At 35.3% G+C, this 24,880-nt stretch overlaps 1 protein-coding gene across 5 annotated transcripts in view; it reads left to right on the top strand.

Moving 5' to 3' along the window:
* LOC129730449 (uncharacterized) overlaps positions 1–24,880 on the top strand; it is a 185,852-nt gene that overhangs the window by 43,425 nt on the left and 117,547 nt on the right. For 2 of the 5 annotated variants that reach the window (XM_055689785.1, XM_055689782.1), the window contains exon 3: positions 23,163–23,211. The exons of the other annotated variants lie outside the window; for them this stretch is intronic. The gene's annotated coding sequence lies outside the window, so the exon portion shown is untranslated. The remainder of the gene's footprint in view (positions 1–23,162; positions 23,212–24,880) is intronic. 5 annotated transcript variants of the gene reach the window in all.

The following is a 24,880-nucleotide window of genomic DNA, read 5'->3' as shown; positions in this document are numbered from 1 at the left end:
AGACCCAGCCTTTCTCATTCAAACTTTTATTTGTAAAAATAGATTTACATGAACGCTTCAATCCAATAAATGTATATTCACTCTTTAGGTACTAAAATATTGATGTTGTAATCTAAACATATAAAAATGCAGTCCGGTCTGTCTGTCTGATCCATATAGGCTCGAAAACTACCAAACCGATCGACGTGAAAATTTATATGTAGGGGTTTTTGGTGCCGATAAAGGTTCCTATGATAGTTTGAGACCCCTCCCTCTTTTGAAGGGAGGGATTCAATACAAATGAAACATAAATTTCTACACAACTCAAGAACAAACCAATCAAATGAAACCGAATTTGGCACGTGGATGTTTTAAGGGGTAACAAATATGACCATAATGGTTCGACACCCCTCCCTTTTCTGGAAGTGAGGGGTTCCATACAAATGAAACACAAATTTCTGCACATCTCGAGAACTAATCAACTAAATGGAACCAAATTTGGCCGGTGAATATTTTTAGTGGTAACAAATATGTTCCATAATCGACCTCAGGCAACATTTTGGATTGTAAGATAGCGACTTCCGGTTTCTGAAAAACAGTTTAAAATGACCAAATAGCACCCAATATGAGTGTTTCTTCAACCAGTAGGACGTCCGAAATCCAGAAATTGTCTCCAAATGTCGTTATGAAATTCAAAATGGCGACTTCCGGCTTCAAAAAAAAAAGCGGCAAACGACCAAATACCACCCAATATGGGTATTTCTGGAATCGTAATGATGCACTGGAGCCATAAATCAACTTCAGACAACATTTTGAATTTTAAGATGGCAACTTCTGGTTTCTGGAAAACAGCCTGAAATGAACGATTCTCATTGAACAGCCGGAAACGACCAAATAACATTCAATATGAATGTTTTCGGACCCAGAATTACGCCCAGATGACAGAAATTGATTTCACAGGCAATTTTAAAGTCCAAAATGACGACTTTCGGTTTCTGAAAAACAACCCAAAGTGACCAAATACCACCCAATATGAGTATCTCCGCAGCCAGAGTGTTCTTGAATGAATGCAAGAAGCTAAAAATTGACCTCAGACACCATTTAAAATTGTAAGATGGTAACTTTTGGTTTCTGGAAAACAGCCAAAAATGGCCGATTTCCGTCTAACATGAGTATCTCCGGATCTAGAGAAATCGACCAAAGACCCCATTTTGGATTCTAGGTTGGCGACTTCCGGTTCCTGGGAAACAGCCGAAAATGATCGAATAACCCCTAATATGGGTGTTTCTTCAACTAGAATGACGCTCAGAGGCCAGAAATTATCTTAAATATCATTTTAAAATCCAAGATGGCGACTTCCGGTTTGTGAAAAACAGTCTAAAATAACCAAATACCATTCAATATGAGTATCTCTGGAACCAAAATGATGCAATGAGCTAACAATTGACCTCAAGTATCATTTTGAATTGCTAAATGGCAACTTCTAGGAACAGTCGAAAATGACCGAATAATACTCATTATGAATATTTCCGTAATTGAGATGATGCATAGAACCCAAACATTGACCCTGAACACCATTTTGAATTTAAACACGACCACTTTTAAATTCTGGAGAGCAACCAAAATAACTAAATACCTCCCAATATGGGTATTTCCGGTGTCAGATTGATGCCAGAAAATCTGCTGAAAATGACCGAATACCACCCAATATGAATGTATTCAGAATTAAGGCGGTGTACACAAGCCAAAAGTCGAGGATGCTGTCACTTCGATAAAACCAATCATTTTAAACGATTTGTTATTTGACTTTGATCATATCCTGTGGCCGATTTGTCGAACATTTGCAGACTTTAAACACATCGCAAGGAATCAATGAATTTGGAACGTTCAAATAGTACGATACCACATTTAAATTATGTTGAGGCCACATGTATCGATCAAAGCAGGTATAGTTTCAAATAGTATTTGAATTTCTTTTCTTTCCATAACTTTTGAGCCACATATCAAATTATAAGTTATATTAATTATAAGTTTATAAGTTATTATAATCAAATGAAATGGAAACGTATAGGGCAGCCAAACTTTGAAACCACGTATTCAATCATAATTCATAAGTTAACCCTTAACTAGCCCGTCCATCTGATAATAATATTGATCAGATCGGTTGTGGAGTTTCTGAGATAATGAAGTTTCGTGATTTTCACATTTCGGTACATTTCAGACGAAATTACAGTTCGATTACAGTAAAATTCAATAGGGTGTTATGAGGCAGCTAGACTTATCAATTGACACTAATTTTGTGGAAATCGGGTCAGCCATCTCTGAGAAAAGTGAGTGAGTTCAAGTAGTCTTCGGAATATGTTCCTTTTCATAGCTGGATTTCACATTTTTAAACATAACAGGCAAAGCAATAGTCCGATTGCAAAACAAATCTATAGGGTCTTATGGGGCAACTAGACCTTCCATTTTACACTGATTTTATGAAAATCGGTTCAACCATCTCTGAGAAACATGAGTGAGATTAAACAGTCTTCAGAACACGTTTCTTCTCATAACTTTTGAACCGTATGTTTAATCTTCATAAAATTTAAAAGTTAAGGGTTTTTAAGGTAGCCCGTTCATTTGAAATCAGTTTTGTTCAAATCTGTTGTGTAGTTTTCGAGATAATGATGTTTCATGGTTTATGGTTGATACATAACCCTTAAACTAAAATTCCGATTACAATAAATTTCAATAGGGTCTTATGGGGCAACAAGACCTTTCATTTGCAATTAATTTTATGAAAATCGGTATGTATGTGCAACTTTTTTTTCTTACTCACTTTTCTTAGAGATGGCTGGACCGATTTTCATAAAATTAATTGCAATTGAAAGGTCTAGTTGCGCCATAGGTTGCTATTGAATTTCATTGTAATCGGATTTTCAGTTTAGAGGTTATGTATCAAAATGTAAAAATCACGAAACATCATTATCTCAGAAACCACACAACCGATTTCAATAAAATTGGTTTCAAATGATCGGGCTGTCTCCAGAACCCTTAACTTTTGAATTTCGTAATGATTGAACATATGGTTCAAAAGTTATGTAAAGAAAAGTTATCCTGAGGTTGTTTAAACTCACTCATTTTTCTCAGGGATGGCTGAACCGATTTTCACAAAATTAGTGTCAAATGAAAGGTCTAGTTGCCCCATAGGTTGCTATTGAATTTCATTGCAATCGGATTGTAACTTTGTCCGTTGTTCATGAAAATGTGAAATCACATAATGAAAGTAAACATATTGACTTCCTCCTAACGATCACTGGCTAATTAAAAGGTAGAAAAGTGATCCAAATGGCCGAATGTCATATACTACTCGACTCAGTTAGACGAATCGAGCATTTTCTGCATATGAGCATGTATAGGTGTATATGTTTGTGTGTGGGTGTGTACGTGTGTATGTGCACCTTTTTTCGCACTCACTATTCTCAGAGATGGTCTGACCGAACAGATTTCAATGAAATTAATTGCAAATGAAAGGTCTAGTTGCCCTATAAAACCCTATTGAATTTTATTGTAATCTGATTTCTAGTTTAGAGGTTATGTATCAAAGTGTAAAAATCACGAAACATCAATATCTCAGAAACCACACATCTGGTTTGATTAAAATTAGTTTCAAATGAACGGGCTACCTTAAAAACCCTTAACTTTTGAATTTTATGAAGATTGAACATGTGGTTCAGAAGTTATGGAAAGAAACGTATTCTGGGGACTGTTTAATCTCACTCATGTTTCTCAGAGATGGCTGGCCCGATTTTTATAAAATTAGTGTCATATGGAAGGTCTTGTTGCCCCATAAGACCCTAATGATTTTTTTTTACAAACGGACTAATACTTTGCCTGTTATGTTTGAAAATGTGAAATCCAGCTATGAAAAGAAACATATTACAAGACAACTTACTTGGACTCACTCATATTTCTCAGAGATGGTTGACCCGATTTCCACAGAATTAGTATCAAATAAAAGGTCTGCCTACCTAATAACACCCTATTGAATTTTGCAGTAATCGGACTGTAACTTCGTCTGTAATGTATCGAAATGTGAAAATCACGAAACTTCATTATCTTAGAAACTACACAACCGATTTGAACAATATTGATATCAGATGAACGGGCTAGTTAAGGGTTAACTGATGAATTATGATTGAACACGTGGTTTCAAAGTTTGGCTGCCACATACGTTACCTTTTCATTTGATTGTAATCAAGCTTAAGCAAGCGTTATGTTTTAATTTGTAAAACAACGAAAGTCTATTATCTCAAGTACTACACGACTTATTTGAACATAACTAGTGTCATACAAATGAGTCATCTCTCAAACTTACAAATAACAAACTTCATAACAATTTGATATGCTGTTTAAAAGATTTAGAAAGAACAGAAATTCAAAGATTATTCAACACTTTACCTGCTTCGATCAATATATATGGCCTTAACATGATTTAAATGTGGTATCGTACTATCTGAACGTTCCCGGCATCGCTCGTGATTAAATTGTTCGAAATTAAGAGTCATTGCTTTTATTTCGCTATTTCTTAAGTACTAACATTACGTCAAATTTCATATTTTATACTTTAATTACAACATCAATATTTTAGAACCCAAAGAGTGGATAAACATTTATTGGATATAAGCATTCATGTAAATCTATTTTTACAAATAATAAGTTTGAATGAGAAAGGCTGAGTCTGACCGCTAGGTGGATTAATTTAGGTTTTTCTAGATGCTATAGACTTAACACAACATTTCCATGGAATGAGTTTTTGCCATAATATTTCCCACAAAAAGTTACAGAACATTTTGACCAAAAATGACCAACTAGCCCCGCTCTACCCTAATAAAAAAATAAAAATAAAAAGTGAAAAAAAGAAAAATTTAAAAAAATAAAAATAAATAAAAAAATTAAAAAAAACATAAAAAATAAAAATATATAAAAAAAATAAATTAATTTGAAAAAATTGAAAAAAAAAAACAATAAAAAATTCAAAATAAACAGAAAAATAAAAAATAAAAACAAATTGACGTTAAGAGTTTAACTATTAAGTAAACAGCTCAGTATAACTGATCTTTTTTTTTTCTTTCGTTTTGACTCCATTTACAAGGAAAATAACTTCAAGATACTGTTGTTGTTTTTTTTTTTTGAAAAATGTGTTATTTGACTTAAGGTGGGTTAGTCAAAAACAAATCTTATTTATTCAAAAACAACAAAACATGTACGCAAAATGGACAATTTTTTTTACTAAATCGATTATATATAAGATGCGTTTATATATAGGGAAAAATGAGACTATATATAACCGATTCTGACCTTTATAACGTTCTACAAAAATTATAGAAGTCACAGAAATACAAAATAGTACCTAAAGTTGTAAAAAACGACAAAAATGAAATTACTGACAATAAAGCAAAGATTGTGTATGAAAAACGACCGCAAATTATGCCAGTCTGTATATCAATTAAATTAAATAAAATAAAAATAAATAAATAAAATATATTTGGCCCTGAAAAGATTCAAAGGCCCCATCCCGGTTACAGAAATACTCATATTAGAATCTAAGAATTATATAATATTCGGTCTTTTTGGGTTATATTTCCAGGAGTCGGATGTCTTTATCTTGGACTTTAAAAAGGCGCTTTTGGAGTCCAAGATAAAGACTGTGCCATACAATGAGAGCCGAATTAGTTGAAAACTTGCTGTCACGGATAAACAGTCATTTTCATAAGCCTGGTTCCAACTCCTAATATCGAAGCAAGCTGTTCCTGCGTTAAGCATGGATCATCATCGAGCAATTCCGGAATTTTAGCGTCCTCGAAAGTTTTTGGCCTGTCGTCACGCGAACAGTCGTCAAAATTTAAATCACCGCTTTTTAAAGCGACAGAACCAATCGCTGTACGTTGTTTCACTGAGATCTCCATTTCTGTAAACATATTTTTCAATTCTTGATGCGTTTCAGCCACCGCTATCTTTGAATGAAATAAAAAAAGTTACACTAATACTAACACATTTTCGCACATTTAAAAATGTCTTTTGTTTAATTAATTTTGTTCGTCTCATATTTGTCTATTTCATTATAATTTTATTGATTACACTGGTAAACACAGGTTTGTCCTAGAGCTCTTACTAGAAAAAATATAGTCTAATAAAAAATATATTTTTTTAACCATTCCTGTGAATTTTGGAACTCATAGAAAAGATAATTTCTTCAGAGACTTTAATAAGTTTTCCCGTAAGCTAATGTAGAAGCTACGAATCCTCACTGTGCTGCATTTTAACACACTTATACATACACTAGATTCTTCAAAATTCACAGGAATGGTTAAAAATGGTTACAATCTTTCTAGGGCCACTATACTAAGCTTTAGGGTAGCATCTTGTTAACTTTTCAATTATTGACAAAAACATCTGAATTATTAAAGATTAAAAAAAATTGGAAATGTCAGAAGCGACAGAAAAAATCTCCGGATAGGTTGAAGTGTCAAAAAGTACTTGGTACTTAAACAGTTCCAAAAATATTTAAAAAGTTTTAATTTGTTTTATAGAATAATTTCGTTATCTATCGTCACGGAAAAAGATATAATTCACATGTTATGTCAAGCAGACAGTCATTTTTAGTAGATTTAACGATAATTTAACAAATTGAATAAATTGGATGAAACTAGACAAAATCGTGACACAGCCGCTCAAATAACCTCTAGCCGTAGGCAGCTCTTTTTATTTTCCCTGTCGTCTGCAAAACAAGTTCAAACCAATTACCATAACAAAACCGCGCTGCTCAGTAAGACGCGACTGCGCATCTTTCTAGGTCACAAGTTAATATACGTCGTCGACCGCAGACCGTCGAAATCCGAAAAATGATGTGTCAACAACCATCGGTTCCCGTTATGACAAAACAAATTCATGCACCGGTACAAAGAAGTGTCAAGTTTGCTGACCCGCCAAATTGTTCATCGAAAAATCAGCGCAACTTTCGAAAAGTGATTCCTTCGAAATTGCCAACGTTGTAACTGTTTGCCTTCACGAACCAACCAAGGTGCCAGCAAATATTCTGGTGAAAGATATTCCTGCGCAGGCGCGACTCACCACTTGTTGCTCTGGAACGCGGCGATGGTCGTAAAACAGCACACAATTCACACAAACAAAAATTGAAAGTTGGGAATCCGGTCCTCCGCGTATAACCTTCACAACAGCATCCAACCGTCCACAGCGGAGGTAAACCTGTTTGCTGGTGGCGGTGGTACCCTGCCTCCTACACGACACCTATCAGTTCTTCCGCCGTTTGGTCTGTTCAGGGGCACAGGTCTTGCAGTTGTCCCGATTTCTGCCCTCTTACTGAACGCTGAATGAAGCTCGCGGATTGCGATCTTAAAAGGCAACCCGCGCGAAAGCGCACAAAATTCACTTGCTATCTACAACAGTTGGAGGAGTCCCGCCGCGTCCCAATCCCGTTTCGTAGGACTTTGCCCGGATGGAGCAGTTGGTTGATCTCGTTGTTCGAAGAAGCAGAAACCTGTCCTGATGGCAGAGCTCTCCGTAGCGTATGTGTGCATCGTCATCATCGTAATGAGAACAGTGCCGCAGCCATCGCTTCCACTGGTGCTCCTCTCAGTGTTGACTCGTCATTTATGAGTAGCGTCTTTCTTGATCGCTCAAAGCGGAACGTCATCCATATCAGAGGTGGTTGCTAGTTCAACCCGATTTCTCCACTCTGGTTGTCTATGTCAAAAACTACAGCCCTTTAGTTCCTAGGTTTACGCTGGAACAATAAATTCTTAGATTTATTCAAACTTCCATTTTAGGAATCCCTTCCATAAATTCCTTCCGATAATTTCTGCCCTAAAGTAATTCGAGAGAGAGAGAGAGAGAAAAGTTTCTCGAACAAAATTGAGTTAATCTGTTGGAACGTCCGTTGACTGTGAACCCGACAACAACAAAGTCGTGCTTCCACTTGGATTCTGTGCAACGTCATGTTGCACCCAGGCGGGGCTTTCTAATTACGTACATTTCTTCTGCAGCAGCTTGTCGCAAACTCGCTTACGGATCCTCCATTCATACAAAACCGATTCGATCACAGTGAAAAAAATTCCGCGTATATCTTGAATGAGATGCTTGAAACTGATTCATGCGGTGAAATGATGCGAACGGCTGCGATACGGTGCAAGTGCTGCTTTGCTTGGCACGTCTCGGTGATCTTCGAGTGGATTTTACTTCAAGGAATAGGATTCTGCGCTGCTGTGCGGCGAATTTGCTGTCGTATAGTTATTTATATGAATTTCTAGCCACATTTGCAACGTTAGACTGTAATCTCGCGACTGATCAGACACGACCACATTGCAAACCGTTTGCGCCAATAAAGCCCAGACCCAGCGGCTGTGTAGATTGCAGTGGATAACTGCAGCAGTGAATACCCGCGTCACATTCCGCACCGATGACCGGACCGGGGCTGCTAATAAAAGCAGCTTAATTGGATGTGTGATGCTTTAGAGGAGCACCGCGCTGAGTAAGTGGCTGGTGAAACCGGCAAGCACCAATTTCATGACCCTGTTTTTTCGCACTTCCATGTTTTTGCTGTTTCAAGTTGCAAAAAGTTATTTAGCGTAGTCACAGCTGGATGAACTTGTATCTCGTTATTACTTCGAAATTGAGAAGCAAATTTTTCCAGGTTTCTCGAAACAGGTTTCCTTGAGGTCATACATGATAAAAAAACCAGCTCCAATATCACTGTTCAAAAAAATTATTGAATTTTTTCAGAGATAATATTTACCATTATTCTAAATCTTTTGAAAAAATAAACGCCGGTGGACAATCCTTTTCCTTTTTCGTAAAAACATATTTTTATTCTAGCTATTGCCAAAAATTTTATAACTTTCCCCAAATCAACAAAAAAAAACAAATACTTTCAAACGCTTTTATAGTCCAAAAAACCGAAAGAAATATAATCACAAATTCTGCTTTGTTGAATGATGGAAAATACTTCGCAATGCCAGCAAATTAACACTCCAAAATCCACTTTTTAAACAAAATTGGAAGCTAATCAGGAAATAACCATATATTAGCTCAAAGAAGATCAAAGAAACTAAATAAGGACCAAAACCAATGTGGATTCTAAAGTTAGCTCAATATGACTGTTTTCTGTACAAAATGGAAAGGTAGAATCTTCTCTACAAGTTAGAAAATAATAAAAAAAAACACTCGAAATGCATAATACCGTCCTCAAAAGCAAACTGATTAAAATCATCTGTAACAGAAGGTAAAAAATATAATTAGAAGGTTTTGAGGAAAACAGAAAATCCAAAATTCAAGAAATGGCCAAAGGCTACTATCAAAAAGTTTTTCCTAATTAACCTCAAAAATCTTACAAACGTGTCTGAAAAGGTAGAATGCAAGCATACAGAAGTTTATGCTGAGAAACATCCCTAAAATCCCGAAAGAGTCGAAAAGAAAATCCAGAATATAACTTTGAGTGACTGAAAACACGTTAAAAGGGAAAAAAACGCATCTGAAGATAAGAAACAAATAAAAATGAAAGCAGTTATAAATTTTCCTCGAACCAACTCGAACAGTTTCTAAACAAAAGAAAATATCTCAATTTAGTCTAAAAAAGAAAATATTAACAAAATGATAAGATTTACATTTAATGTACAAATGTGAGTCGATTATCATCATCATTTTAACCTAGTCTAAATGACATTATGCTCATATTAAAACACGTTCGATGATTAATAATGACTGATTTTTTCAACGATTGGTTTTGTTTATTTATATACCATGCAACACGTCATTTTATGAAGGCGCTACACTGCGCAACGCTTCGCTTACTTTATTACTCGCCTAAGCTTGTAGGTTTTAACGACAGCATTATACTCGGGTTATGCGAATAGGCGCGTCTTTTGATAACTGTACTACACCTTTCCTTTGCCTGCTGAGCTGGTCTCGAGGTACGATGCTGGCCTAACAAGCCAGTGGTCGTAGGTTTGAGTCTCGGCCCGGGAGAGACTGTTAGTGTCAGTAGGATCGTAGCGCTAGCCCCGCAATTGTCCTGTATACTTTACAGTTGGCTGCGAAGTCTGTGTATAATAAACAGAAGGTCAAGTTCCGAATCGGAATGTAGCACAAAGGCTTTGCTTATACTACACCTTTCCCCTTTTCGGAAAAATGGTGTAACCATTTTGTTATGCTACTCCAAGAATTCAAATGTTAAAAACCATGTTCGATAATTAGATACACGTTTTGCTTTCGGCACGGGTTAATGCACTTGCGTTTTTGGGAGCATCTTTTGATAAATATACTACAAAAGCTTAAGAAACTAGAATAACTTCCGATCTCAGCTAGAATTACTTTGTACCCTCTACGAAAAAATAAGTGCATGATTTTAAGTTTGACTAATACCACAAAAGATCAAAATAATGGTCGCAGTGGTCCAAATCTTCCAAAAAAAAATTTTTACTAAAACGACCAAAAGCGGTTAAGAATAAGCAACCAAAACGGCCAAAATTCTACCTAATATATCTTGAAAAATTGTTAAAGAAAAATTAAACCAAAGCAGAAATGGAGTTGTTTTAAAAACAGAAGTAATCAAAAAGGCACTGGAACTTATTCAAAAGTGGGCAAGAGTAGGCTAAAAATGTCACAAAAAATTGCAGAAAAGACATAAAAGCTTACTAAATTTACCTTAAGGGCTCCTAAAATCTGAAAAACCTCTATAGCCAAAAATGCACCCTAAAATAACCGGTAACAATTTGAAAGTTCGCGAGAACAAACCAAAAAAGAATAAAGCTCTAACATACTCTCAACCTCTAGAAGACAGAACGATCAGAAAATAACATGAATAAATTCAGCCAAAATGCCAGAAAAAAAGTTGAACAAGGAAAACGGCAAGAACAGAGCTTTTTTGCTAAATTGAAATGAAAACCGTTCGAAAGAGCAGGAAAAGTCATGGAGGTAGCTAAAAAAATATCTCAAATTAGTGTTTAATTACATAAAAAAGCATCAATGAACCAGAAAAAGTACCAACCTCAAGAAAAAGTTTATCAAACTAAATTTAAAATGAACAGAAACTCTCGTAAATGTAGCTTAAAACATCTGGAAACATGAAAGGCTAGGAAGAATAAAAAAGAATGAATTCGAAATTCAACTCACCAGTAGCTAGAAAAGGCGGCAGAACGAAAAGGCCAACAATGGAAATATAGGTTTAAATCGCTTTAATTAGACAGAAAAAAAATTATGATACAAATGCTTCTTGGATACAGAAGAAACAGAAAAATATAAAACTCGTCTAAAAATATATTAAATAGTTGAAGAGGTTGGTTATCAGGCACGACCGCAGTGTTTTTTTTTTTTTGCAATAGGTTTAGGAATACACTCGATTGGAATAATTCAATTTAATGGTGTAAAGCGGTAAATTTCAATAATATTTATCTGCCAATTTTTTTTATCAATTGATTGGTAACCTTGAAAAGAAGCGCTGATTTTGGATTTCCTTTTACCGATGACACGGAATAATTCTAGATCTCTTGTTATTCTACGCTCGAAAAACACTGCAAGCAGCCGGCACACTGACAGCTATTAGCACGCGACAAATCCGAACAAAATAACTAACATGTCCGCACATGTTAGGCAATGCTATGCAGTGCGGTGATGCAAAGTTTATTCCATGTAGAACGCTGCGATCGAATGAGTCACCTGCTCAGCCTTGCTGCGTTAAAATCAGCTGCTGCTCACCAATTCAACAAGACAAGAGCATAATAAAATCACAATTTTCCACATTTTGGTAGAAGCATAACTAATTTTCTAATCGATTTCTGTAAGAATGAAAAAAATACGTTGGAAACTGAATAAGTTTCAAGTATTCGAAGGTTGGCAATTTTCGTGACGCTCTTGATGTTTTCAATTTTTCAACTTATCACCTACATATATAGGTTGCCGTAAGACGTAATTCTACATAAAAAATTCTCTGAAACTACAGATAAATCAAATTAGGAATTTGGAATTAACTTTAGTTAATTTTTTAATGCTTTAGAAATAAAATAAAAAAATTATCCTAAATTTGGTTCAAATCAATAAAGTAATTCTAACGAGACAACAACAGCCAACTAAAGAATGATTCAAATTCAGCCGAATGATTATTTCTTTATTCGTTGATCTGTTTTGGTAATGTTGTTTTTTTCAAAGAAATGTTTTGCAATTTTTTTTTAGGTTTTGAGCTTGGTCATCATTATGTAATTCAATTTCCTCTTCTTCTCTGTATTTGTTGATTTTCTTAATGATGTCATGCTTATATTTATTTTTCCAATCAACTTCCAGTGGGTTTCCTTTAGTCCTTGTTTGTTTTGTGGTGAATTTTAAGCTTTTGTAATTATGTGTAGGCTTCTCAGCTTTTTCTAAATTTATATTCTTTACGTGAGATTGTTTTTTTATAATTTGCTGTAGCGTCTCGTGGCTAATGCTAGTGTCTAGAGTAACGCCAAGGTCCCGATAATGTTTAACCGTTCTCCGTTGATGTCGTAACCAAATGACCAATTTTTCCTGTGATAGAAACTCATGACATAACACTTGGATATACCAATTTTTATCCGTTTGGCTGTGCACTGTTTCGAAAATTTATCAAGTAAATCTGGAAGCCTATGACAATCTTCGATACTGTTACTGTTAACAGTGGTGTACAACTTCAAATCGTCGTCATGAACAAGACAACAACCATCTCCAAGCTATTCAATTATGTCGTTTATAAATAGCGGAAATAATAAAAGGCCCAAGTAACTACCTTGGGGCACAGCAGAACTTTCGTAGCAAACCAGCATGAAGATGATCCACCTATTTTTACAGGCTACTTTCTTTCACAAAGTTACGACTAAATGTGAGGCCTTTACGTCTACTTATCACAAGATGCTGCATTCAATGCTTTGAATGAAGCAACAAGAGATTGCGGAGAGTGTACAACGTTGTCAAACTTCAACGCTCCCAGTGTTTGTTTTGATTCTCTTCAGTGCATGGAGTGCACGGAACCAACACTAACATATCGGTCTTACAAACCAAATCCACTGACCACACACGCACATTCTCTGTGTGTAAATAAATGATAATTCGGTGTACATAGAAAAGCGCACTGCGCTGAAAGGTTTCTGATCTGTTTCATGCCTCTCGTTCGCATCATTGAAATCGAGAGAATGTGGCAGTTGACTTATGTCGAATTCGTTTTCGCGGTGTAACTACACTTTTCCGGATTACACTTTGCTGCTTGAAATAAAACATTTTCAGTGTAGTTGCATTGGCATGCGTAATAGTAGGGATAGCTGTTAATTTGTTTTGTTTTGGTAATTCTCGCTATCGTCATTTTGTCTCGTTTCCATTTCATATGTGAGACAAATCGCGCGAAATGACCGATGGTCGAATATCGACCATTTTTGATTTGAATGAAACTTTGCACACTTTGGCTTAGCAAACTTAGCATTTTTCACAGGTGGAGAGATTTTTTACACCCATGAGTTACATTCTAAAAGGGCGTATGCCTTTTGGCACAAGTTTTATTCGAAGCATTGTAGCCCAGAAACCGTTGGTTGTATAGAAAAACTGTCTGAGAATGAGTTGTAGGGAATTAAAAATGCACCATAAAAAAATATACACTGTACAAGAAAAAAAATTTTTGACCAAAAAAAATTAAAAATAAACATTAAATTTCAATTTAAAAAAAAAGAGTTGATTTTTTTTTTAATTTTTTTTTTAAAGAAACTTGACGTAGTGCAATCGTATTTATATACGAAAACAGATATTATAGGTAACCCAGTAGTTATAAGTTGCGTACTTTACAAACAGTAATTATTAGTAAACAAGTGATAGTGTTGCACGACAAACATATTTTTTTATAAAACATTCGGCAAGGGGGAACGTGTAGGAAGGCTAAGGTTTAGCGCTTGAGTTATTTATCCAATCGTTTTGTTGTCAAAGAATGAATTGTATATATTTGATCAAGCATTCCAATAAACGTATGGTTTTCGCTGGAGAACCATGTACAAATTAAGAAAAACGTGTATTTTCCTAAATAATTATAATTTTTCGAGCTTAAATTAGAAATAACTCGAAACCCAATGCTTTTAGAATGTTCACTACCAAGAGCTTTTAGATTCAAAATGATTTTCTGCATCTTTCGAAATCATCAGAATACAAATATTTTGAAAAATGTTTGAATTAGAATTTTCATAAAAAAAATTAATCTACCATAAAAAAATTATTTTTCATTTCTCCATCCTGGACTTTTTTTTAAAAGTTGCGTATTAACGTCAAGTTTCTTTAAAAAAAAAATAAAACAAAAATTCAACTCTTTTTTTTTTAAATTGAAATTTAATGTTTATTTTAATTTTTTTTTGGTCAAAAAAAATTTTTTTTGTACAGTGTATATTTTTTTATGGTGCATTTTTAATTCCCTACAACTCATTCTCAGACAGTTTTTCTATACAACCAACGGTTTCTGGGCTACAATGCTTCGAATAAAACCTGTGCCAAAAGGCATACGCCCTTTTAGAATGTAACTCATGGGTGTAAAAAATCTCTCCACCTGTGAAAAATGCTCAGTTTGCTAAGCCAAAAACGTGTGCAAAGTTTCATTCAAATCAAAAATGGTCGATTAAATTTTCGCGTATTTCCAGGCGATTTGAAATGATTTTGCTCATGTCCATCTTGCAATTGTGCCGAAAAAAAATGTTACCTGACACTACACCACGTGGAACAAGAACCAAAACAAACCAATTTTGAACCATACGTGTGAATGTGTTGGTAACTCCCTACTCTGCTTTTTTCGGGTGTAGTCCGGGACAGAAAAAGTGTAGTCCGGAAAGTGAAATCAAACATTTACGGTGTCAAAAGTGTAGTCTGAGTGTAGCTACACCGCGAAAACGTAAACGACACTACAGTAGAGCGAGTAAAGAAAGAGGTCACAAGCATTGTCTTATTTTGAGCACTAGAATTGGTACACAAGTTATACTAGTTGATCATCGATACTCTTTGATAGATTGTTGTTAGCTCTTGATTTTTGTTTGATAATTTCTTCAAATTTTCATGAAGCTTGCTTTCTCAATACATAAATTGTTCATTGAATAAATCCTTTTTTTACCAGTGGGTATTCACTGAACCCAGAAATTTAGTTCGAAAAAAGTCGAATTTAATTGTTTTTCAAAGCTTACCTTTTAAAATTCATTTCTCTATTCTGGACTCTTTATTAAGAGTTGCGTTATCACCTCAAGTTTCCTTTTTTAAATAACAAAAAAATGACACGCCCATCTGAGGTATAACTCTCAGTAGTCAAGTATAAAAGCTAGTATGCAGAAATTAAGTCTTCATTGTATAAGACCACATCCATAAATTACGTAACACAAAAAAAAACGATTTTTGGACCCCCACCCCCATATGTAACGAAACGTAACGCCAACATCTACCCCCCCCCTCCCATTAAAATTACGTAACGCTGCAGAAGGATTTCCTTGATAAAAATCCTCGTTTTTGGAGAGTCTCTCCAGAGATTTTTCGTTACGTAACGCTGAACTTACCTCCCCCTCACCCCTGTGTAACAAATCGTAACGCTCAAGGATAGCCCCCCTCCCCCTCATGAGCGTTATGTAATTTATGGATACCGCCTAACCGATGACTGAATCAAGGAAAGCTGGATTGACCGGTGATTTCAAATATCTCGCAGCTTTCCATAACGCACTGGTGATTGTAGATCACCTTCAGTAGCGCTAGGTTTTGAATCTCCCGTCTGTGTGAAAAGCACCGTCACACAGGTTAGTCCTTTGTAAAAACCAAAATTTGTTCTTTTTTTTTCGAGCGAGTACTTTAGTAATCGTAAGTTTACTAACAAGAAAAGGGGTACTATTTCCTGTTAGGAACATTTAACGTCATAGTAAGAAAATACTGCCCCCGTGATTGGTTCGCAGTAATTCTACAGAACAAACTGTCACAAAATTGGCATATTGTTGTTTTCATTCAAAACTTGCACAGTTCGTAATTCATAGCTCATAGAGAGAAACATAGAGAGAAATTTGAATGTTGCCATTATCATTGAACTTATTTGTTTCAGTCATTTTTTGACGTAGGACTACGTCTTTGTTTTCTATACTAGATTACATTTTGTGAAATTGAAAATGAAACTGGCAAATGTTGCGTCAGATTTCAAACGATTATAGCAAGCGAACGACTTAATGCATTTTAGTCATTTATATGTCGGTGGATAGATAAAATGTGTAACAATTGTTTGATACAGGCAAACTTCGATATAAGGTACCCTCGTTATAAGGTACCTTCGATATAGCGTCACAAGATATAAGGTACATTTTACCTCGATATAAGGTACATTTTTATATTATGTTACAAATAACTCCGAAATTGGTATGGAAACTTCTATAAACAACATACTGGTTATTTTGTCAACGGTTCTGCTTACTATTGATTATTTAGGGAGTGTCCATAAATTACGTTACACTCAGCGGAAGTTTGAAAAAAGTACAAAAATTTATTTTGCCGAGAAAACATGATACAGTGTGGATGGGAACGGGGAAGCTTATAAAAAAAATAACTTAAAGTTTGACCCCTGAAAAATCTGTGTGAAATTTAAAATACAATGCTCAAAAAAATATTCCAAACCCAGTTTTTCTTTCTTAGCTTGAACACTCTCTCAGCTTAAACAAGTTTTGATTTAAAAAAGAGCATTTTTATCAAAAACGTCATAGAACCTAGGAAAAAGTTGAAAATAGGCTTAAAGTATGTTCGGCAGAATAATGTATTTCTCAAATATGAAAAAATGTCTAGGACATAGTAGGCCTTTTAAATCACACCCCAAAAAGTTTATTGGTATTTGTTTTTTTAGGCATTTTGAGAATGTGCGTTTATGAAACTATCTGTATATGGTCTATTTTCATGAGATAGAACCAAAGTGTCTTCAGCAAAGTTTTTCTACATGAAATTACCTACAACTTTGCTAAAGATTTCACTTTGATTTGATAAGCAATAAAATAAATAAAATTATCATCTCACTTTCAGGCAGATTAATCAAGAATCAATTTGCATCAAAAGCTTCTCCTTAAGATATAAACAAAATTTGTCAAATACACTATAGCATTTAAATGGCATTTTTACACTCAAAAGGTTGACGATCACGTTTTTCACGTTTCAAACCACTATGCAATGTGCATTTCTGGGCCACTTTTATGTGTAATGGAAAGTTAGTTCAAACGGGCATTTTAAAATTCAACGAGGAAAATGCAAGTTTCCAAATCCTAAGGAACGGAGAAATAATTGAAAAAGATCTCAATCCGTAAGCAGATATACATGGTTCTTATTCATTGAACCAAAAATTAAAAAAAAAACAACAAGAAGAAAAACAGAAGTATTTTCGATACAAAAGTGTGTATGTTTGTAAATAAATGTTAAATAAAAACTAGTTATAATAACATAACGGCTTGAATTTTTTTCAATTTTTTATGCTCTAGACTACCTCTTTTTTGGACGCGGCTGAAAGTCTCCAAAAAAGCAAAAAAAATGTAATTTGAATTGTATTTAAAACAAGTCGATTCACACTTATAGTTGGATACTATTTCCAAAAGAAAACTATACGTAGACAAAAGACAACAAAATTAAGTGTTTAAAGCCCTATTGTTGAAATTCTTTCATGATTCGATATAAGGTACAATCTACTATATAAAAATGGAATTCCGTAACGCTTGATCTTATTGATATTATTCCCTAAGTCTCTGTGGTGTACAGTAATCATCATCATTGTTAATCGTTCTAAATCAAAAATAATAAGCGGTGACATGTAGGTTTTTTAACATGAAAATGTTCGCTGATGTTCAGGAAAGACATTAATTATAAAAAAATAGTTATCTAATTACTAAAACTTGAGATATTATTCACAAAACTACGTAAAACATGCAAAATTATGACTTTCTGTGCTAAATTTGCCTCTAAATCAAAATTCAAAGCGATGACATATAATTCTTTTTTCACTAAAATGTTTTTTTATGTTCAGGGAACACATTCGAGGAAGAATAATTAGTATCTGATTACTAAAACTTGAGATATTATTCACAAAACTACGTAAAACATGCAAAATTATGACTTTTTATACTTAATTCGTCTCAAAATCAAAATTCAAAGCGATGACATGTGATTCTTTTTTCATTAAAATGTTCGTTGATGTTTAAGAAAGATATTTGAGAAAAAATAATAGGTATCTAATTACTAAAACTTGAGATATTATTCACGAAACTACGTAAAACACGCAAAATTATGACTTTCTGTGCTAAATTTGCCTCTAAATCAAAAATCAAAGCGTTGACATATGATTTTTTACACTAAAATGCTTGTTAATGTTCAGGAAAGACATGTGAGGAATAATAATTAGTATCTGATTACTAAAACTTGAGATTTTATTCACAAAACTACGTAAAACAAGCAAAAATATGCTGAATTTGCTTCTAAATCAAAATTTCAAGCGATGACATTTGATTTTTTTTGCATTAAAATATTTGTAAACGTTTAGGAAAGACATTTGAAGAAAAGTAGCAAGTATCTGTTTACTAAAACTTGAGATTTTATTAACAAAACTACGTAAAACTTGCAAAATTATGACTTTCTATGCTGAATTTGCCTCTAAAACAAAATTTAAAGCCATGACATGTCATTTTTTTTTCATTAAAGCGTATGTTAATGTTCAGGAAAGACATTTGAGGGAAAATAAATAATATATGATTACTAAAACTTGAGATATTATTCACAAAACTACGTGAAACATGCAACATTATGACTTTTTATGCTGAATTTGCCTCTAAATCAAAATTTAAAGCGATGACTTGTGATTTTTTTACATTTAAATGTTTGTAAACGTTTAGGAAAGACATTTGAAGGAAAGTAACAAGTATCTGTTTACTCAAACTTGAGATTTCATTCACAAAACTACTTAAAACAAGCAAAATTATGACTTTTTATGCTGAATTCGCCTCTAAATCTAATTTCAAAGCGATAACATGTGATTCTTTTTTCATTAAAATGTTTGTCAACGTTCAGGAAAGATATGTAAGGAAAAAAAAAAGAATCTGATTACTAAAACTTGAGATATTATTCGCGAAACTACCGAAAACACGCAAAATTATGGCTTTCTGTGCTAAATTTGTCTCTAAATCAAAATTCAAAGCGTTGACATATGATTTTTTTTCACTAAAATGTTTGTTAACGCTCAGGAAAGACATTTGAGGAAAAATAAAATGTAAATGATTACTAAAACTTGAGATATTATCACAAAACTGCGTGAAACATGCAAAATTATGACTTTTTATGCTGGATTTTCCTCTAAATCAAAATTTAAAGCGATGACATGTGATTCTTTTTTCATTAAAATGTTTGTTTATGTTAAAATATAAAATGTATATTTGAAGATGATTTTCTGTATACAGCACAACAATATTGCAGCCTTCTAATAGCGCTCTCGATCAACCAGATTGGTTGAGAAAATTCGTTATCGATATTGTTTCAGCACATTTTGCATGTTGTAGGATAAGAACAACGATACACCGTGCCTCAGAGCTGAGTCGAGAAAAATTGCAGTTCGAAAAGATTCGCGACCTGATCGGGGATCGAACCCGATATCACAACCGTGTGGGAGCCAATCGACATCGCTAACCACAGAGCCACGAGGACCACATACAGCATACAGAATACAGAAAATCATCGAAAAATATTATTTTTTTAATTTATACGTTTTTATACGATCACATGCGAAACTTTGACTTTTTATGCGCAATTCGCCTCTGAATCAAAATTCAATAATTTGTTTTTTTTTGCAATAAAATGTTCGTTGTTCTTTCATCTACATTTTTTTTTGCAGAATAACCCATGTCTCGAGCATTTTACATTTCTGATGTTTTCGTAGTTTTGTGAATAGTTACATTTTACGGCATTCGATTTACTTTTGTACTTTTGAATTTGATTATTATTAGAGAGCTTTTAACCAGAAGGTCATCCAGCTCTTAATCTTACTGTTTTACTTTTTTTGCGTTAATCCGAACTAGAACTCACATTTAGCTACAGGAAAGGTTACGATATATTTGTTTGAATATCGATTAAGAGGCAGCTTAAGCATTAAAAATCTTTTATTTCCATATTTTCTTCAAAGTTTTGTGGATTAAAAAATGGCGACTTCCGGTTTCAGGAAAATAACCTTCGGCTCCAAGTATCGATACCGCCGGTATCGATACAAGTATCGCCTATCCCTACTGCCTACACATTTTGACTCAACAGAGTGTTTTGGTTTGTTCCTCTTTCTCTAAGCTGTGTGGCCACGCCCTTATGGCAAAATCTACGCTTAACTCGATACAAAAGACTGCGTGTAGAAAATTCAGCTTCAATCTAGTTTGTCACACAATAGCGAGTGGAGTATAGCTGTTAGAGGTACGCGACATTAAGAAACGAGAGCTGCATACGAGTCAACTTCCAGGTACCGCGGAGCATGTTACCTTTATTTTGCATACGGCAGTAACAGTTACCATCGTACGCCGCAGGGATATTTCGCTGGCACAGCTACTGGAGGGCACAGCGGAGAACAAATTTTATGCGCGGCCAAAAAAATATTCAATACTACTGATGATGGTGCGATCATCAGCGTTCTGTAGCACGAATTTCATACTGAAGATTATGGAATCGGTTCTTTTCAGAACTATAGATGCTTGAAGATAAGAGTTATGAGAATTTTCACAACTACTACTAGGGTAAAATTTTCTTGTATTCATGCATCGTTAGTTTTACAATAACGACCATCAAATATAAACGGTAGTGTTGCCGATGAACAGTTTATCGCAGAATATAATATATACATCTAGTCCTACGTCACCATTTCATACAACCCCTAGGGCTGTACACCTTGTAGTATTTTTACTTTATGTTTACCTTCTTGCTTTATTTTCCTCAACACTTTTTTCATAAAAATTATATATTTTAAACCAGTTTGCTTTGGGGTCATCCACAAATCACGAGAGGTTTAGGGGGAGAGGGGGGGTATCCAAATTTCTTACGAATGCTTACGAAGGGGGAGGGGGGGAATCAAGAGAATCTTACGTAAGATTGAAAAATTAAAAAAAGAACTGAAAAAAAGTTTACAAAACTAAAACAAAATAAAATTGGTTGAATTATCTATCGCTGCGATCTTAACAGTTGAACCTTGGGAAAGCAGTGAATTCGCCGTCGCTGGGTGATTGCGTGCTTTACTTTATTTCTACTTAATTTTGAATTTTGTTCACCTTAACATAGTATTAACTGTATTAACTTGTTTTGTTTTATCCTCTACGAATATGCTATGTGTAAAAATAATGTTTTACCTTCGAAAATATTCTTTTTCCCTAAGAAGACAATCTTACGTAAGATTCGTGGGGGGGGAGAGGGGTAATGCAAACTCTTACTAAGCCTTATTATGGGGGGAGGGGGGGTCGAAAATTTTGAAAAAAGTCCTTACATAATTAATGGATGACGCCTTTGTCTGTATTTAAAGTTTTTGGTAATGTTTGATCAACTTTTTTTTTGATCTCAGATTAACTAGTCTCTTTTTTTTATCAATACTTAGCCTGTTTTTTCCAGTTTGTCCTTTTTCTCCATGTTTCTATTAACATATTATTATTTTTTTGTTTTATATAGTTGTTTTTGCAACTTTATGTTGAATTTATGTTGTAAGTCGGGCATATTCATAGTTACTCCCATCAATTATACAAAACTTGCAATTTCATTTCCATGAATTGTTCATTAAAGATTAATTGCCAATAAATAAACACTTCTGTACGGTTTTCATACTTTTCAAATCAAAGTGTTCATTCACGTGCACGAAATGTGTTAACAGGCAGTCTAAAAAAAGAATCAGAAAATATGAATTGCAGTTTTCAGATCTGGAGACTCTAAAAAGGTCACATTTTTTGCGTTTTTTCTGGGTTACCGCTCAAAAGCATAAAATCTTTGAAAACAAAACTTGTGTTCTATTGGCCCCTTATACTCACAATGATGATGCTCTCCTTGAGTCCCAGCGCATATTTTTCTCCACTTTCACTGCACAAAATTCCGATGCTCGCCCGATCGGAGCGATTGACTTTCCTTTTTCCCATTGAAACTACCAACAGCGGGAAACTCACTGGATTTTTTACGAGCAAATATTACCAGCTCTCGTCGTGTTTGCTAGTACCACTAGCGTGGTATGAACTTGTTTATCAATAACTCAACATTTCGCAGAACGACAAGTGGAATACACCCTGAACACGCTGGTGAAATGATGATAACCACCGCGCCATCGGTTGGCATCCACCACAGCCACCCCGATGGAGATGCAATCTCACAGGAATAAAATGTGTCAACCGTGGCTCTCCGCCGCAGAACGTGGCGCGATTTCGGATGAAAAGAAATTTTTCGAAACTAATCATGTATGCATGCATATGCAAATCAGTCCATAATCTGGCGGCGGCAGAAACCGAACCGCGCTCGCTGCTAAATGCGGTTAAGTGTTCTCCGCACTGTCACTCTCACCTGATGTTGGGAAGAGAACAACATCGAGCGTGGTGTTTTATCGGTGAAAACAGGCTCCTCGCTGTCACCGTTGTCGCCTGTCGCGCTGTTGTGCTACGGTTGAAAACCAGGTGAAACCACCGATAGTGAAAAGTCACATGGATTCTTCGAACTTGTTCGAGTGAAAGAGGGAAAGGGCCTACAATCTGTGATGTTGGTTTTGTTTTGGTGCGAGCAGGTTGTATAATCAGGGCGAAGATGAAAGCAGCATTAGGTGCTCTGGGACCCGCCGACGGAACAAATGTTCGATGGAAGCTCTGGATCGTGAATCAGTTGGTGGTAACGAACGGAAGTGACTAATCGATTTGGATGTTTCGGAATAACTTTGATGCTGGCTGAGAATCCGTTCGAAATGCTTTTCCGGTGAATCACGATCAGTGGATGACGGTTTTTGGGTTTTGTCAACAGTGTTAAATAGATTATGTGACGTGTATTTTTGTTGTAGAAACGTAAATCAAATTGTTTAAATTTAAAAAAAATTTAATTAAGAATGAGAGACGGTGAAGTTAGGTGCCTTCCTGTGCATTATTACATTTTAATAATTTGTTTTTTTTTCCTCTTGATTTCAGGTCTGACGTGATGCTCTGAATTTTTTAGTTAAGTTATGATAACTCTTATGTAAGTAACAATTTGAATTTGCGAATAATATTTGTATCCGTAACTAGTAGTTACTTATTCCTTTTTTATATTTTCCTCATGCTACAGTCGATAGTGAAACTATCAATATAACCTACATTCAACTGAAAAATAATTAGAAACTCATGCTACCTAGAAAAAAATTTTATCAGCAAAAAAAGTCAACAACCCCTCATGATTGACGTACGAAATGACCTAGCATCGGTGGCTCGAAGTTCATTATTTGAAGCACATTCACTTGCTGCTAGCTAAATGGATATAATTTTTTGCCTTATTTTCGTTTATTCATCCAACCGCACTTCGTTCTTCGATCTGTGCTACGCCGGCGATCGCGTACAAACACAACCGAAGCTCGAGTTCACCTTTTAATGACGCCGCTGCTGCCATCTTCGCCGGATGAGCGATCGAGCGCAAAGAGAAAAGACGGCATTCACAGAGTGTCTCGCTCGATCGGCCTGGAAGGAGGTCGGTGATTAATTAGTTCTTTGAGGTGTTTTTCTCCTATTCCTATTCGCCGGCCTTTAAGCACCAAAAGATTTTCGTTGATTGAATAATAATACAAAGCTTTGTATTGTTTAATCTGATCTCGAATGGAAGGGAGCCGACGGCAAGAAACCCAACACTTCGGCACGGTTGAACGGTGATCGAGGTCGATCGGGTGACAAAAGCACGTTGTTCGATTTTTAACGGATACCGAAGGGCGGCGGCGCCAGCGATGGCAGAGATAAATACAATGGGGTCTTTATTGTATGCAGTATCGTAAACTATTTATGCTCAGTTCAAGTGGATGCCGAAGGTGGCGTTGCTAATTTGCTGATATACCCAAGAGACTACCTTAATCGGAGCACTTAACTCTAAATACGGTACGTTATTTGAAAAATAAATCAATCAATTTGTAGCGGGTTTAAAATAAGTTGCACTATTTGCATTGCTATTAGCCAATTTTCTGCAACCAAGTCGTAATGCTGTACTGACAAAATGCCGGAATACTCCCATTAATTTAGCGCTCACTCGTAATATTCAACATGTCGTCAGTCCACTCACACAGAGCAATAACCCCCCGACCACAGTCAAGTCAAGTCTCTACATTGTGACTCGCATTTATAAAGCGGATAGTTACTGCTTTTAAATTGGCGCTAATCGGATCAGCGGCATTTTGCAAATGAGTATCAATTGATTTGTTCTACAGCTCACATACGAAAGGGCATTCTCCGGACTGTCTAACTATACACTAACTATAGAAGCGTCCGTCCAGGTAAAACAAGAAGTTCAACGTGCAGAAAGGGGATTCCAACGGTAAACGTTTCATACCTGCCAAGATGCTCAACCGACAAGAAGATGCAGAGATGCAAATCGCGAACAAAAAACCGCGGTCTTCGCCACCAGTTTGACGGTAAGGGGCGCGAGGGCCAATAAAAATTAACCAATTTTCGCAACTTCGGCAGCCCTCAATCTCGGCAGAAAATAACTTGTTTTTATGCGATCCAATGCCTGCCAGCACACTGTCTCATACCATGGCAGCAGCAGGTCGAACCGGTCTCACAGTTCCCTAGCAATACTGGCACGGCTGTGTGGTGCATATCATCTAATGTGGCTCTCCTTAGGACCCCGCCAGCAGCTGGCACGTAAATTCAGCGCATTCATATGTACA

Source organism: Wyeomyia smithii, chromosome 3 (genome assembly GCF_029784165.1).
Source record: "Wyeomyia smithii strain HCP4-BCI-WySm-NY-G18 chromosome 3, ASM2978416v1, whole genome shotgun sequence".
Taxonomy (NCBI): domain Eukaryota; kingdom Metazoa; phylum Arthropoda; class Insecta; order Diptera; family Culicidae; genus Wyeomyia; species Wyeomyia smithii.
The sequence above is the reverse complement of the archived record's forward strand: the minus strand, read 5'-3'. Positions and strand labels throughout refer to the sequence as shown.